Here is a 17,246-nt window from a genome sequence, read left to right on the forward strand (position 1 = left end):
CGCCCCCCTCCACGCCCCCCCCATTACCACCCCCACCCTTCGCCCCCCCTCCACCTCCCAATGAAGACCACTGCCTACAGTATGGCTAGTTTTAAGACAAAATACTCAAATGGTATCTTGCTGGCAAGACTACATCTTGCTGGCAAGAGTACGTACGAGTGTGCATTTTCACTGTACACACTAGCACAGTATACATGAACATGTAGTCAGTGAGACAACACGGGGAAATGGGAAATTAAGGGACTCTACCCTGTACAGCTCAATGCACCGCTTGGCAATATATATATATATCACCCCCGGCGCAGGAGGGCTCGGTTTCCAAGCCCGCGCGAGCCTTTGCAGTAGTGCCAAAATAGAAGCAAGCATGGGGTTTGTGGCATGCATGCCAACATTCTAAAGCACCTGGCAGGATTATTGTGTCATGGAAAGCAGGAGAAATTAAATAAATAGGAGAAAATAGCAATATTTTCTTTTTAAAAAATCGGGAGGGTTGGCATGTATGCTTGTGGTAAAAATTGGATTGACATGGGGCTTAATTTCCAACTGAGCGAGTTCATGGCTCTTCAAACAGTGAAACCGGCGCTGCGCCGATAAGGGTGAAGACAGATGGCGCAGAGACCGTGAATGCAGCAAAAATCCACTGCCACTAGGAGGTTGAAAACATGCAAGTACGCAAACAATAAATCCGACTGGATTGCAATCGAATTTGCAAGAAACACCTGCCCTGAAATCCCCTTTCTGTTTGGGGGCGGGGATGGGGTTACTACTACATACCAGCCAAGACACACAAAGACCCGCTGTTCCTGCAACCAAAAGCAAAATAGGAAAAACAAACCTACCGGCACCTAAATATAAAAAGCGCTTCGAAACACTTCCGCGACGTATGAACGCCTTATAAAAACACAATAAAAAATAAATACCTGCCTGTGCACGGCATTGAATCCTCTTTCCCCCATGATTCCCGTCCTAAGCACGTATACGTCCAACGTGTAAACGTCACGACGCCTTAAAGGCATTTCAGAAAGGGTCGGCAAATAATTAAAAAAAACACACACAATGCTATTGGGTCTCATGGGGACTTTAAATGTGTGTTTCAATTCATAATGAAAGCAACATAAGGCCTCCCTTTACCGGAAGCTCCTTTCCAGTCTCCAGGCAGCATCAGGTGAGGGCATGCGATCCGGTTCTTGTAATGAAGTTTAGATGCATTTCTTTTAATATCCATTAACTTGGATCTTTCTCACCCCTTTGTTGTTATGTTGGTAATATGAGCCCTTTTGCAACCTCTAGAAATGCACTTTGAAGTGAGGCATACCTGCCAACATTTGAAAATCAAAACCCTGAGATCTATGCCACGCCCACACAATGCTACGCCCACATATCGATATATTAAGTGTTTTTGCATTTCATTCGATGTCTGTTTCCATTTCTTGGCTATGTTTGTTATTCCTCTGAAAGGTGAAATCCTTACCTGTGTTTCTTATTTTAGAGTGACCAATCAAAAATGCATCTGCATCTTTTTTACAATTATTTACATGGCCATGTGTCTCATTGATATTAATTGCGGATAACTGTGATGTTTAAGTGATTAGAATGATTGTAACACCACCCATAGATGCGTTTGTATTTGTGCTTTTGCGTTGTTTTTGTCAGTGTGGCCGAGCTGCTGCTTTCGCAATTTCTTCAGAATCCCCTACCACTGTACGTGTGGCGAAATCCCTGAACGGGGATCCTGCACGCGGTCCTTGCTCAATGAACATTGAGGCATTCAAGGGTTGCAAAAAAACCTCCTGTCTGTGATGGGGAAAGCGAGCCTGCAGTGCTGTGGTATGCAACGAAATGCCCTACTCCTTCGAGGTGCAGGCTGAGCTGGGTGTTTCTAGCAGATACGCAGTGGTGGCCTTTGTGGTCCCAGGAAGAGGGACGCAGCAGGCTGCTAATACAATTGAGGAAAACCCGGAGACTCCATGCACTTCCCCGGAGACCCGGAAAAGAGCGTAAAAACCCAGAGATTAGGCATGTGAGAGGCCGCAGCTGAAGCTGTAATTCCTTGTATTCGACTCATCACATGTTGAAATTAAGTATTAATTACGTGACTTTATAAACATCTGGTTTTGCAATGACACAGGGTAGTTAGTCTGTTGCTGTTGATATTGTAGACACAGTAGCTGCTCCGAAGCTCATTTACGGGCCAATTCAGGCCCTGGCAGGGCTTTAAGTGGGGTAAGAAATTGAGGTGGCGTGGCTTGCATGATGGGCGTACAGTACACAAACCATAGTAAGGTGTGCAAACAAATAGATACATTTAAGCATTTGCAAGCCATCTTTTAGAAATATGTTTATATTTATAAAAGATGGCTTGAAAAGTACACAAACTATAGTGACGTACTCAAATATATAAATACTTACATTAAAGTGCCTTACTATGGTTTGTGTACTTCAAGATGGCTTGAAAAGTATAGAAACCATAGTAAGGTACACACACAAATGTATAGAATTTATATATTTGTGTGCATACCTTACTGTGGTTTGCGTACTTTTAAAGCCTTTTTTAAACAAAGAAATATTTAACATATGTTTATAAAAGATGGCTTGAAAAGTACACAATTCAATCCATATTTTGTAGTTTTGCCGCTGGACAAAGCCTGAGGCAAAGCTTTATAAAAGATGGCTTGAATTGTGTTCTTTTCAAGCCATCTTTTATAAACCTAGAAATAGGTCACATAGTCCCCATGTTCGCCGAGGGTTAAAGACGTCTCAGTGACCTGGCGGGGCGGGGGGAGAAACAAAAGGACACTAACTTCCTCTGGCGACCCCTCGAGTGAGGGGTCACCAGAGGAAGTTACAGTGACTGACAGAAGTACTAGCCAGCCACAGCATTGCTCAAACTGTTGAGCGACGCTGTGGCTGGCTGGCACTTCTGTCAGCTTGCCTGACTTAGTGGCAGGCGCATCTCCCGTTCTGGCCGTGGCAGGATAATGTGTCTCGCCATGGTGTGGTGGGACCGGGGGCCCCCGGCCCAGCCCCACTTTTTGGAAACTGGCCCCGGCCCACTTAAAGCACTGGGCCCTGGAATGCTCGCAGACCCAGTAACTGCTGTGCAGCTGCTACACAGACGGTTCTCTGTAAGTGACTACATATATAAAATACCTGCACCTGCTAATGCTCACAGACGAAGTAACTGCTGTGCAGCCGCTACACAAACCGTGTTCTGGTGTAAGTGACTGTTGCAAAACAAAGCTCTTGGCTCTTAGAGAAACACACCAGTGACCCTGAAAAGATGACATTTTTGGGATTCGCTCATGTATCAGAACATATGAGAAAAGGCAATGGAGAGTTGAAATTACGTCAGTTGGAATGTAAATTCCTCATTCTCTTAGATACATTGCAGCTCATTGGTCATAATGTGGATAATGAATTACATGTATTTTCATAAGCTAATCAATTTGAATGTTCCTTCAATTTTTCCATTACTATCGGGACTAGTGTGTGTGTATATGTATAATACATATTGTTCCATCCTTTGCTGAAATGTTTATACTATGAGTCAATTATTGTATTTAATTGGTTGCATACCATGTGTACGACTCAAGAGCACCAGCACTTTAATAACAGATGGTCTCACTTGATTCCTATAGGGAATGCACATTTTCATGTAATGTCCCAGGAATATATATTTGACTAGCTCCCCTATATGGTCGGAAGCATCAATGTGTACCTCCTTGAGTAGCACTGCATTTTTGAGAAGGTTGTTTGTCCACAGACATTTGATAACTTATTTCCATTCCCAAGTTGCCATATTGCGTATTTACACATTATGGTACTTACCATTAATATTTGCTGCTTTGATTGCTACTTTGCACATTCTTGCACAACTAGCAAGGTGATGTATTCATTCTTGTCTTGGGTTTAATTATTGTATTGCATATTTGCACATGATGGTACTTACCGTTTACAAGATGCTGCTAGAATTACTATTTTGCACAGTATTTATATTTGGTAGGTTGACATGTATACTTTTCATCTATAGTGCTCCTATTTTGATCTATCTGCACATTTGTGCACTTGATGGTACTTACCATTTACAAGTTGCTGCCAGAATTGCTATTTTGCACAGCATATATCATTAGGTGCTCAATTGGGCTATTTTGCACATTGTGAATTTTTAATGACCATTATCAATATATTTCATTGTGAACATGCATTATTTTCTAATCTTGCTCTTTGCACAATTGTGCCATCATATTATTTCACAACATGTACCTGCCATTATTGCTATTGTGCGCATTGAAAACTGTACAACGAGTTACTCATATCTACTGCTCTATTACTGCGTTCTGCACACTCATGCTTGTATACCTTATCTGGATTCGGATCTGAGAACTATATTCCACTCTGCACGCTGGCAGACTGACCATGATGAAATGAAATTGCAGTGGCTGTTTTTTCCTCGGCCTGTCTGTTTTCAAGACGTACCAGAACTATATACGTTGGATTGTCCCATATTACACAAGACTCGACTCGGATCTCCTTTTTATCCCTTAAATGTTGCATTATTCATGCACATTAAAGCATAATTAATTGATCATTAGAAGTGAAAATCTGGTTGCATCACAATGGACTGGTGTTCTTGTTATATGCTTTACTGGTTTATGTACTTGGTAGTACAACTAAGGTAACAGTGCTAGTTCAATATGGCACTCACCCTTTACACCTGTTTTAGTGTATTTACCAGTAAGTAGAAACAGTCCTCTTTCTGTGTTTGATTTTCTGTGATGCACCCAGACATCACGTTGTTTTTATAAAGATGAAATGCTTGTGAATTCTTTATTGATATGACCCTGTGGAAGCCCCCGCAGTGGTGGAACGCATGGTGGTTGTTTCACAAGTTATTGTACTCCTGCCGTGTAATGTGACATTATTATTATTATTTATTCGTATTTGTATAGCGCACAGCAGCCCTGAGGCATCGTGGCACTTGTTACATAGATAGGACATACTACAGAGTTACAGTTATCATTTACAGTTAATGACATATATGTAATAATAAAGCAATTAGAATTTGTAAGCATAATTACATTACAATATACATAGTGTTCGGGTAGAAGGAGCTAGGAGGGGTCAGAGGAGTTAGTTTAGGTAGGTGCTTTTGAGAGTCTTACCGAAGGCATGGATGGAGGTTTCAGCTCTTAAGGTGGCGGGGGGTGAGTTCCATAGCTTAGGTGCTATGTATGAAAACCCTATTCCTCCTCCTTTGACTCTGTGGATGCGAGGTATATGTAGTTGGTTGGTGTACGGTGTTTTGGTGGGGCGTGCAGAGGTGGTTCTGGATATAGCCTCAGTTAGGTATGTGGGCGCAGTGTGATTGAAGCATCTGTGTGTGATAGTAAGAATTTTGAGTGTAATGCAGTCTTTAACTTGGAGCTATTTAGCTGAGTTTCTAGCCTGTGAGATATGGTCTCTTCTAGGGATGCTCAAGGCGGCTCTAAGGGCATTGTTTTGTGTAGTTAGAAGTCTGTGTAAGTTTTTGGTTGAGGTGCCTGCTGGGAGAGCATTGCAATAGTCTAGTTTAGCGCCTATAGTTGCTCTGGCTATTGCAAGGCAGTTGGGTTCAGAGAGGTAGCGCTTTATGGCATTGATGAGTTTGGTGCTGTATGCTGATGCAGAGGCAATGGCGCTAACTTGTTTGTTCATAGATAAGTTGGCATCAATATACACACCCAGTGTCTTAACAGAAGATGAGACCTTGATAACGGAATTGTCTATGTTGAAGTTAGAGTATTGTGGGTTAAGCTTGGCTAATGTGGCTTTCTGATCAAAGATACAAATGTCTGTCGTATCCCTGTTGAGGCATGCCATTGGCAGCCATCCAGTTTTGGATTGTATCGTAGATTTTGTGTAGTGCCGTGGCATATTGGTGATCGGGTCCAGATAGTGGTAGGAGTACTTGGGTATCGTCAGCATAATTTGTGTATTCTATACCCAGAGAGTCAAGTAGGTTGAAGAGGTTTTGTGAAGTGGTTGTACATAGTAGGGGCTGTACAGGAACCTTGGGCTACCCCACAGGGTATGGTAGTGGGGTCGGCGTTAGCTATGTTGGAGAATACTTTCATGGCTCTGCCTTCCAGAAAGGAGGTAATCCAAGAGGCTGCTTGTTTGGGAAAATGGGCTGCCTGGGTAAGATGGGTGGTAAGGGTCTTGTGATCTACCAGATCAAAGGCCACCGAAAGATGGAGGAGGAGGAGGGCAGGCTTACCTTTGGCCATGATATGGGTCATTTGTTTTTTAGGTCTAGTAGGGCAGTTTCCGTTCCATGACCTTTATGAAATCCAGATTGTCTTTTTTGCCCAGTATGGAGTTGGATTCTATGTATGGTTGAATCCGGCTATGGGCTGCCTTGTTCAAGATTTTAAGGAGGAACGGGACCGTTGTTATAGGCCTATAGTTGTTGGGCTGGGCCGGGTCTAGTGTAGGCTTTTTTAGAAGAGGGCGTACCCATGCTTCTTTGAGACTGTCAGGCACAATACCTGTTTTGAATGAGGCATTAATGAAGGCAGTTATGAGGGGGGCGAGGTCTGTGGCACATTCCTTAATGATTTTGGGTGGGCATATGTCACCTTTGCATAGAGGTTTGAGATGTTTAATGAGATCAATGACCTCCGATTCAGTGACGTTTTTAAAGAAGAATTGGGATTGGGGGGTATCATTGTTTAGTTTGTACCAGAGTTTATCTTTTGATTTGGGAGGGCTTTGTAGTGATCTTGGATTTTTTTTTTGGGAGGAGATCTATTTTGTTGAGCATTGCAGACTGAATGTTTGCGCACCAAGTTTTGTCTTTAATGATCTCATCTGTGTTGGTGGGGGTTATGACGATCTCATTGAAGATTGTGAAGATCTCTTTAGTTTGAAAACTGACATTTGAGATCCTGTCGTTGAAGGAGTTAGCTTTTGCTGTGATAACAGCTTCTTTGTTTTGGAGAGCTATTTGTTTGAATTTGTTCTTGTTTGAGTCATTAGGATTGGCTTGCCTGTTTTTTTGGGCCTGACGCTTTTGTGCACGAAGGGTTTGGAGCCCATCCAAAAACCAAGAGTTGCAGTGAAAGGATTTCTTTTTCTTTCTTGCTTTCGAGTGGAGCTATTGAGCTTATAGCATTAGTAAGTGTGTCTTTAAAAATGTCTACTACTACGTTAGGAGCCTGAGAAAATGGGGGCGGGGCTAGACTTGGATTGTCATGGTATGGTCGGAGGTTGTCAGAGTTGAGTTTTTTTTTAACTTCTTGTTTTGGCTGGTGAAACGTGTGTTAGGGTTTTGGAGCCATGGGTAGGTGGCATGGTCAACTCAATGCAAGTGTGGTCTGTCCATGGGAAGGCAGTGTTTGAGGTAATAGTGGATGTAAAGTTATGATCCATTATCCAATCTAGGGTACAGCCTTTGGAGTAGGTAGGGGTGAGTACTCCTTGGGAGAATCCTAGGTCAGATAGGTCTTTGGCTAGGGCTGTGGCAGGTTCATCATTCGGATCATTGAAACCTAAGTTTAGATCTCCTAAGAGTAAAATTTTAGAGGATTTTTTGATGTTGTTGCTAAGTCGGTGGGTGAGGTGTTCTTGAAAGTCTGCGGGAAGGCCAGGTTGCCTATATATGGTGTGGATGTTAATGGTGTTGGGTGAGACGGTGAGTTTAGCAGATAGGATGTCCGCATTACCGCCCCAAGTGCTAGGAATAAGTATGATAGAGAGGGAGTCCTTGTAGATGAGGGCAACTCCACCTCGTATTTTAGGTCGATCTTGTCTAAGGATGGTGTAGCCAGGGGGAGGGCTAGTGTGATGGCTGGACCAGAGGCGTCATGAAGCCAGGTTTCAGTGATGTTTAGTAAATCGAGTTTATGGGTGGATGGATCATTTATTTCTAGTGCGTGCGCTGGAAGTGAGCGTACGTTAAGCAGTGCACATTTGAGGAGTGGGTAGCATGTGGTTTATTTCCTTCTGGTTGTAAGGTGGCTGGCTTGTCATTATGCAGTATCAGGTATGGCTTGGTGTTTGACAGTGCTGGAGTGGTTTTGAGAAGTGCAGATAAGGGTACAGGTGCATTGCTATGAATTGCTGGTGTAAGAGGTCTGCGTGCTGTGCGGAAGCTTAATCTGTGATTCCTTAGAGAGCGGGATCTGGGTGAACATGGTATATCTCTAGATAATGTATGAGTTCTCAGTCTAACGTCTGACAGCTAGATTGGATGGCTGAGACAGTGTGATGCCATGGTCCGGTGGAGTAGGAGGCGCTACTATATCCTCAGTAGAGAGTATTCTATAGTGCGGTAGTGTACATTGAGTGCAATGTATTGGGACCCGGGTAGAAGATGTAGGTGTCATCACTGATATAGGTGTCATCACTGTGAGGTATAAAGCGTCTGCTGCGTGGATAGCTGTGAAGAGCACAGCAAACAGAATGAATATGTGGGGGCAGATTTTGTGTGCAATATGTGGGACCTTGGGCGGCATGGTGTGGGAGGAGTGTCAGTATGACTAAATGTATTCATACTTGACGGTGTGGGAGGCTGGTACTTAACAGGCCATGCTCCGTGAGGCAAAGAGGGAACGAGAGTGATGAGAAGGGTCTGCTATATAGTTGTAATGGTTGGTTGTCATAATACAAATGCGTTAATTAGTGGCAACAAGTCAGAAAGGTAGGTCTATATAATGGATTGAGATGGGATTGTTATGAGTGAGAGAAAAGGAAAATAAAAAAAAAACTGGGGTGCCTATTACATTTCAAATTATTCGGTGCAGAAAGAGGCAACAAAGGTTGTAAGGCATTTGTAAAGAGTCAATATATGCAGTTACATTAAGAAAAACATTCTAGTTGGCGCATAGCTTATTTCTTATACAAGCAAGATTTTTTTTTGCAGAGCGCATACTTATGGTTCAACGTGAACGAAATACAGGTCGAGAGATACTGTGGTGGAAACGGTGACTTCGAAGATGGTGTCTGTTAAATGTCTTTGCTGAAGGGAGAGCCATGCTTAATGCAAGGCTGCTGGTAGGTAGTTTCTGGTGTGAGATCTTACCTCGACTTATGATGTTTCAAATATTAAACTGCATTTGGAGTGCCTTGAGACAATTATTCCTACAGACTTGCCTGGACGTGCTGATCCGGAAGAAAGTGTTCTTATATATTTCAAAAATGCATAAAACTACTGACTCCAGCCAAAAGTATACCATATGGTGAATTCTTAAGAGCACTACGAATATGTAGTTCATATCAGAAAGAAGCCAAAAGAATAGGAAGCAGATTCATCAACAGGGAATATGCTAAAAAAAACTGTAACTGACTGTTCTGTAAAGGCAGAAAAAGTTAAAATAATAAACTTGCTTAATCCTGTGTCAAAAAGTAAAGACAAAGTGATTAGATTAATCACAGGATACAACCAACAGGCGAAACAAATTAAGACCATAATGCAGAAGCATTGGAACATATTAACCACGGATACAGATCTGAACAAAGTATTGAGTGAAAATTCCAGTGTAACGTTTCGTAGAGCACCAACGCTTAAAAACATCCTAGCCCCCGGTACGGTCATAACAGAAAAGAAGAGTCTAATTGGCTTTAACAAATGTGGACATTGCAAAATGTGTAATCCTGTAACCAAGGTACCATTTGTGAGCAGTAAAGGGTTATCGTGGAAATATAAACATAGGATAACATGTATTACCAGGTATGTAGTATATGCTATAACATGCAGCTGTAGACTACATTATATGGGATCCACAATAGGCCCCTTAAAACTGTGTATTTAGCAACATTATCGGGCCATAAAAAAGGATCAGACATATTCACTTCCAATACATTTTGAAGAAACACACAATAGTGATGTTAGAGCAATGTCTTTTGTGGGATTGGCACATGTTCCCCAGCACCAAAGAATGGGGAACAGAGAGCTCAAATAACGCCAGCTCGAAGCCACCTTAATCTGTAAACTTGACTCACTAAAACCGGATGGGTTAAATATTGATTCTGAGATGTATGTGTTCCTATATTAGAAAATATTCAATAATAATGAAACTGATGAAATAACTCGCATATCTTTTAAATCTGTTTAGAGCCATTTGGAAAACATCAATGAACTTGACTTCTCTTTTAGATGTAACAACCAGAAAAGTATGATTCAATATGTGGACATCTAAACTGCATCATAGATATATATTTTCTTTTAATGAAGAGTGATCTATATAGCATTGTATCTGGTTTTTTGGAGAATGGGATGAGTACTCCTAACATATAGTCGGCATTTTACGTTTTCACATTGAATATATTATTATGAATAATGCACTAGCACTTCTAACAGCTAATTTGCACAAATTTATAGCACTTTATTAAAATGCAAAATTGCACAGTTTGATGCATAGATATTTGAACATGCATCAATAAACTATTTAAATTTTCGTTATATATATATATATATATATATATATATATATATATTCTAGTATTTGCTGGAATTAAACGGAAAATCAGGTATTAGCACAAGCACTTTATCATTGTTACAACACTTAATTATGAAGTTATGTATGAGTCCAATAGGACTAGGCAAGGCTTAACATTATTATTTTAGTGCCACTAGATGCATGACAGTATGTAAGGAGGAAACTCTGACTGCATTCCTTTGCTTCTGCATGTAACCGAAATCATCAGGGAGCTTTATAGGCGGTAGGACAGACATTTTAATTCGGTCCTTTCCAACCTAATACAATAACAAATACCACACTGGTGAAATATTCCCGCAAATTTCATGTGTAAAATGATTAACTAAGTGGGTGTTGACCGCGCGACTGCTAAAGGTCCTTTCTTGCGGTACATGCACTTCTGGCTTTTAGCCGTTGACATGTAAGGATAGGATAACCAATATAGAGGCACCTAGGCCATTCTAAGATGGTGGATATTAATTCCGCGAGCACCATAGAGTTTAAGAGCCATCTCGAGAGCGGTACATAGTGGGTCACATGACTCCATGACGTGCATGGATAGAATGGTTAGTACCGGGTCACATGATCCACTGACGTGAGCGGGACAGAGCGGTCACGTAATGGGTCAACGCCCACTTAGTTCTTTTCAAAAACAATAGCGGAAGAGCAACCAAATGGATTACAAACAGCCTGACGAAGCTCTTTGAACACAGCAGAACGCGTGGCGAACTCCACCCGGTGAGGTGCTTATCGTGCTTTTTTACCTGGTCTGCTAAGAATTAAAGTAAGAACTTTTAACATTGGTGCTCATTTATGAAATGAATAAATAAAATATATATGTTTTCACCAAGGTGGTCTAGTGTGCTTGGGCATTGTTTTGCTACGATACTCTCAGCTTGTAAATCACTTTTGGCTGGAGTCAGTAGTTTTTATGCATTTTTGAAATGTTGTCAGCTTAGCCAAGCTGTAGCCCATTAGCACCAGCTATTTAATAGAGGTAGTGCGCAGAGATTTTGGCTAAACTTGGATTTTCAATATATATTACACCCACAGACCATGTTGAGGTGTAAATGATATATATATATCCGGCTAAAGATTGCAGACGTGTACTGTCTCCAGTTCCAGTGCCTACTCTGAAAGTAATGATTCCCCAGGGCTAATGGCTGCAGATGGGGTACTTTCTCTGGGTCGAATGACCCTTCTGCGGATAATAACTGCAGGCACAGTATCTGTTCTAGGTCTAATGGCTGCAGACAAAGAAACAACACCCCGATGAATAGCAGCAGACACTACCTTCTCTAGCACTAATGGTAATGGCCCGTCACATCCTCTGGCTGGAGCAAATGAATAGAGACACAATACCTGCTCTAGAGCTAATGACTTCCGATAAAATACGTACCTGCTCACCCGCTACATGTGACAATACCTGCCCTGGGGCAAATAATTACAGACAGTACCGGATCTGGGATACCGATTCCAGGCACAGTACCTGCCCTGGAACTAATGACGATTGATACACTACTCACTAATCCGTTACATATGACCGTATACCTGAATCATGGCATGCACAGTATATACTCTTGGGGCTAACGATTTCAGTCACAGTATCTGCTCTGCAGCTAATAGTATTTAACACAATACCTGTTCATGAGCAAATCTGGCGTTAATGACTGCAGAAACAGTAAAAACACCATGCACCCTTTCCTTCTCGTGTGTCCTTTCCCATTCCTAAATCTCCTCTGAGACCTCGAACCACACTCTTTGAAATGAACGTACAGCGTAAAGAAGTGATCAGTAGGGATAAACCACTGTGCCACGATTCTTAAAACTGCGTTTGATGCAATTGATGGGATGCTCATTCACTTCACTTGCGCCAAAAAAGGTGGTGAACCGTGCACAAAAGATTGAAATGTGTACATCATAGTTGTGCACATTGAGGTGCTATTTTCCGACCAAAGGCACAACAGCACAAGGCAGAGGATGGAAAGGGGGTTCTGGGCGTTTTCAAGTAAATCTCGATTTTCAAAAGAGGTGCACTTTTCAAAGCACAGGAAAGAACATTTCCCTGTGCCTATTTGGAACAGGTCCATGGGGATATAAAATGTATGGGAAGGTCACTTCTGATCCTCTCATGCAATGAGTGAGTGAATGCTGTGTGTGAATAAGCAAGTGAATGTTGAGTCAAAGAATTTGGGTGTGCTTGTGCTGGGCCAGGGAGCTGATTTTGGCTGGTGAGGGCAGCACAGTAACCGTGCACTTAAAATGGTGCTTTCAACAGTAAGAACCCCATCCCTTCTCGCCCCCCTCACCCCGTATCCCAACACATGTAACCAACAACGCACCCAGTCCTGTGCCCCTCCCCCGGCCTCCGAGTCCATGAACTCTAGATGGTTCCTGATCCCAAGTTTCTGTGAGTGGCGAGCTCTCTCGCCAGCTGTTGTACGGGCCATTGCACAATTTGAGAACCCCCACCCATAGTTCTCACCTCCCCCTAGAAACTTCAGCCATATCTCCCAGCTTCCTGTGAAGGCGCCCTCCCCAAGTGGAGCGAGTACTCACACTAGCCCCAGCAATCTTATTTTCCTCGGGCACTATGCGGCCCGCGAGTCCCGCTGCAGGTGATGCAGGACAACGTTCCAGTCTGACAAACCTTTAGTGATCCCCTTGAATCGAATAGGTCAGCCACTCCAGTGCCACAGATTTTACTAACCCATTTGTGTTCTGCGTGGGCAGCTTTTTGTTTCCATTTGTGTGCCACCACAGGTGTTGTCACCCCTATCAGGATGACATCGGTCTTTCTATGCGCTTTCGAGGGTAGATTTTCAAGAACCCTGCCCATTCCATGGATGGCCATCCCTGTGTTGTCTGGGAGTCAGGTGCCAGACAATATATTATTCATTGCTGCATGTATCATGTCCCAATAAGGCTGTATGACTGGGCATTCCCACCAGATATGCTTCTACAATCGCAGCCATTCAACCATTATCTTAACCCACATCTCCTGAATCTGGATAGCCTGTGTGAGCCTGGGGATATCTGTCCGTTCCCGCTGTCCAAAGTTCCCGCTCCTGCGGCTGCCCCACTGCAGTTTCCCACTGCTCCATATAGTGCCATGACTGGCTCCTTGCCCCTTCTGCTATTATCCCTAATGCCATATAACTCTCCTACCAAATGCCTGTCCCCTTGTCCAGCGTTACAAACCATTCAAAGGGCATGAGATCCCTGGTGGCCGCTGACTGAAATTGGGCTCAGTTGAGCCAGTAAGCCAGTGCCTCAGTTGAGAGTAGCGATTCTTCTCCCCCCTCATCCAGCCCGAAGTCCTGCTTGCACTGTGCAAAGGATTTAATGTCCTTGCCCAGGAACATGTCACATAGTTGCAGCACCCTGCCGCCTCCCACATATTGAAGGCACCCCTTTCCAAACCCAGTATGAACTGGGGATTCCTAAACGGCGACGTCAGCTGGGGGTAAGGTGGTCAACTTCACCCTCCATACCAGCTTCTCCCATGAGTCCCCAATAGGGCCCCTATCGTGCTATGGTAAATGTTTGCAGGTCTATTTCCCCCCTTGGGTCGCCACAAAACCTCATCCAGTGGTGAACCCACCCCTACTTTGTCCATTCGACACCAGACCTTCCTGCGATCGCCTCTGAACCAATCCCGGATCACTGATTTGAGCCGCTAGGAAATGGAGGCGGCTGTTTTGAGCTCACAGCCCTCCCTTGCTTCTGGGAGACATTAGCATTTGCATAGCTACCATAGGTCTCTTGTGGTTCCAAATAAATGACCCCACATGTTTTTGAATGGTCTTGAAGAAACCTTGGGCAACCCCCCCCCCTCACTCCCCCGGCAGGGCAGTGAAATAGTACGGGATTTATAAAAAAAATCCCCATTTTACGGGCATCTAACCTCCCCATCCAGGATACTGATAAGGGCCCCCATTCCGCCAGCAGCCTGTGCAGCTTTTCCACTAAAGGTGGGTAGTTAGCACGGTAAAGAGCACCCTGAGAAACAGTAATCTGGACCCCCAAATATCTAATGCCGGTTTCCACCCATCTATAGTGTACTATACCCCGCAATTCCTGAACCTTTTCTGAGGGGCGGTCACGTTTCATGACTCTGACTTGTGGGCATTTATTTTTGATCCTGCCACCTCCCCAAAGAGAAGTTCCTGTGATATCCATGGGAATGAGGTGTCTGGTTCTGTGATCAAGAGGAGCATGTCATTGGCAAACGCTCAAGCTCTTTGCTCCTCACCGCCAAAGGGAATCCCCCTAATATCCAGGAGGCCTGTAGGGAAGGCATGGTACCACAAGTATGACCGTGACGCAATGTTAGGATCATAATGCAATACTTTTGAGCAAAGACACGGTGGACTCTTACCTGCGCTTTGTTATTGTGGACGATTATGGGGAGCCTTCCACGCCTCACACTGGCCCCTGGAAATGGAACCAGAGTCCAGTGAGGAGCCCGGGAAACCATCCTGGGGCATAAAACCCAAACGAGCAGCAGTTAAAATGTCACCCCCTCAAAATCAGTCGGTACTCTGTAGATGTTGGATGATGCAGGAGTGATGTGGTAGTCCAAATATCCTGCCACTAACAATATGATGGAGAAGCCAAAAAATAATACTATCCTTCAGAAAGGCTTAAAGAAATAATTGAAACAAAACAAAGAATGTTCAGAAAAAGCTCATCTACAAAGGTAAACAAAAAGCTGGCTGCTCTCCTGAGGAGAAACGGGAGACTGGGGCAAGGCACTGAGGTGGCGGAAGAGTCTGCGGCTTATCAGAGAGGGGGCTCTATCTCGGAGGAGTACGTGGCATGTAAGAGGGAGAAGGAAGGCTGCGACTAAAGTCAAACTTAAGCGTTTGATAGTTTAACACCCGCGGCGGTGCCGAAAATAAAAGGAGGCAGGCGACTGCATATAAAGCAAAAATTAACACAAAATGGAGTCCCGGACTCAACGTAAAATACTTGCAGATGTAGAAATGAGGATCATTTTGCGTAGCAGGCAGAAGAGTAATGGGGAACCTGAACTCCAAGCTGACCAAGAGGGATAGAGTCGACTAGGAAAGAATAAGAAACGGGAATCCAGAAGGGACGGGGGGAAAACAGATGTAACGGAGCAAAGTAGAAAAGCCAGGGTATAGAAATGTATGATGAGGTACATATCACGTGCCTGTAAACGAGTGTTTCTAGACGCGACAAGACATGGAGGGTGCAAAATAACGATCTTACTATACCTTGCGTCATGCAGATCGCGCAAGTGCAGGGGTGAGGGAAGGGGAGAAGTGCCAGTGGGGAGGGTAAGGGGGAAGTGCAGTTAACTCACAAGTGCAGCCAGCGGGTGGCTCATAAGTGCAGAGAGAAGGGACTGTAGGGTTGCAGATACTGACCCTTTAAGTTCTGGGGAGCCCGCAGGCAGTGCAAGGGCAACTGGACATGCAGGAGCCTGGGCCAGAGTTCAGAGGGTGACCAGTGTGCAGAGAAGTTGGGTGCATCAGCAAGGGAGAGGAAGAGGGGAAAGCGTAAGTAAAAGAAGGTCTTGAGTTGCTTCTGGAACCGGAGATGGTTCTGCTCAAGTTTGAGAGGCAGGGAGGCTGTTCCAGAGTTGGAGGTGGATGAGCGTAGAGTTCGAGAAGGAAGATGTCTTGGAAGAGCAAGTTGGAGGTAGAGCGGTCCCAGGCCCCAGAAAGCCTTGTGGACTATGCAGAGGGTCTTGAACTTGATCGTTGCTGCCACGGGAGCCAGTGAAGAGATTTCAGAGCTCAAGGGCTTGAGGCCAAGGTCAAGTCTCGCAGTCCTGTTCTGGATAAGTTGGAAAGGTCAAAGAGTAGAGATAGGGAGATTTAGAAAGAGAACTCTGGAGACGGTGATCTTCTGGGGGAAAGTGAGAAAAGGAAGAATACCTCTGAGGAGGTGCAGCTGATCGTTTGACTACTCGGAGACGTTGGATATGTGAGGAGAGCAGGAGAATGAGAAGGAGAAGGAGAGGGTGGAGTCGAAGATGACACCAAGGTTCTTAGCCTCACAGGAAGGAGCAGGAAGAGGGCCCGAGTGGGCGGCCAGAGAGAGAGTGGAAAGGAGGGAGCAGGTGTCACATTGAGGAGGATCTCAGTCTTACTGGCATTAAGGCAGAGATCATTCTACTGTAAATACTTAAAGTAGCACTGGAATCAAGAGAGTAGCAATGCACTGAGTCAGCTGCAAGAAACCTTCATATATTGCCGGTGATGTGCTTCTGGCCAATGAGTCTATTTGCATGTTCGAAAGCACTAAAATGCGGATGATGGTTGAACCTTGTGGGTAATCGGGTACCATCTTGGGTGAGGGTGAAATGCATCTATGCCCTCTTCTCCGTTTGCGCCATAAGGACCATGTGGAATAACGATCCATGACACACAAGATGGATACAATTTGTAAAACCTTTATTGAAAATGTTGGTCAGAGAAACTCCCATTGTGCCCTATAACTAAGATGGGAGTAGACTCGACCATCAAACGATAAACAAAACTGTCCTAGTGGAGTATGTCAAATCAAAATGGCCTATGCTGACAACAACCTAATGCCTGCCCTATCTCTTGTACAAAAAGTGTAAAAAGGAGAAATGTATGCAAAGGAAAGATTAGTGTTCAAATGAATAAAGGTAGTTGAACCAGCACTCCTCCTCACGTTCAACCTCACGGAGTAAGGCTGTCCTTGTAGGCAGGATGACGCACTCTGGCTCAGTTTCTACCACTCTAAGCAGTTGCAAACCGTGGATCGAGGCCCGCCTGGCCTTCCACGTTA

General features: G+C 44.0%; 1 protein-coding gene across 5 annotated transcripts in view; it reads left to right on the forward strand.

Annotated features, from left to right (window-relative positions):
* Window positions 1–1,032: 1,032 nt before the first annotated feature.
* Window positions 1,033–17,246, forward strand: part of SESTD1 (SEC14 and spectrin domain containing 1) — a 1,198,983-nt gene continuing 1,182,769 nt past the window's right edge. For 3 of the 5 annotated variants that reach the window (XM_069616097.1, XM_069616095.1, XM_069616099.1), the window contains exon 1: window positions 1,033–1,165. The gene's annotated coding sequence lies outside the window, so the exon portion shown is untranslated. Of the gene's footprint in view, window positions 1,166–8,899; window positions 9,034–17,246 lie in introns of those variants that run through there. The other 2 variants (XM_069616098.1, XM_069616096.1) reach the window with 1 other exon arrangement.

Source organism: Ambystoma mexicanum, chromosome 9 (genome assembly GCF_040938575.1).
Source record: "Ambystoma mexicanum isolate Mex_15411 chromosome 9, UKY_AmexF1_1, whole genome shotgun sequence".
NCBI lineage: Eukaryota > Metazoa > Chordata > Amphibia > Caudata > Ambystomatidae > Ambystoma > Ambystoma mexicanum.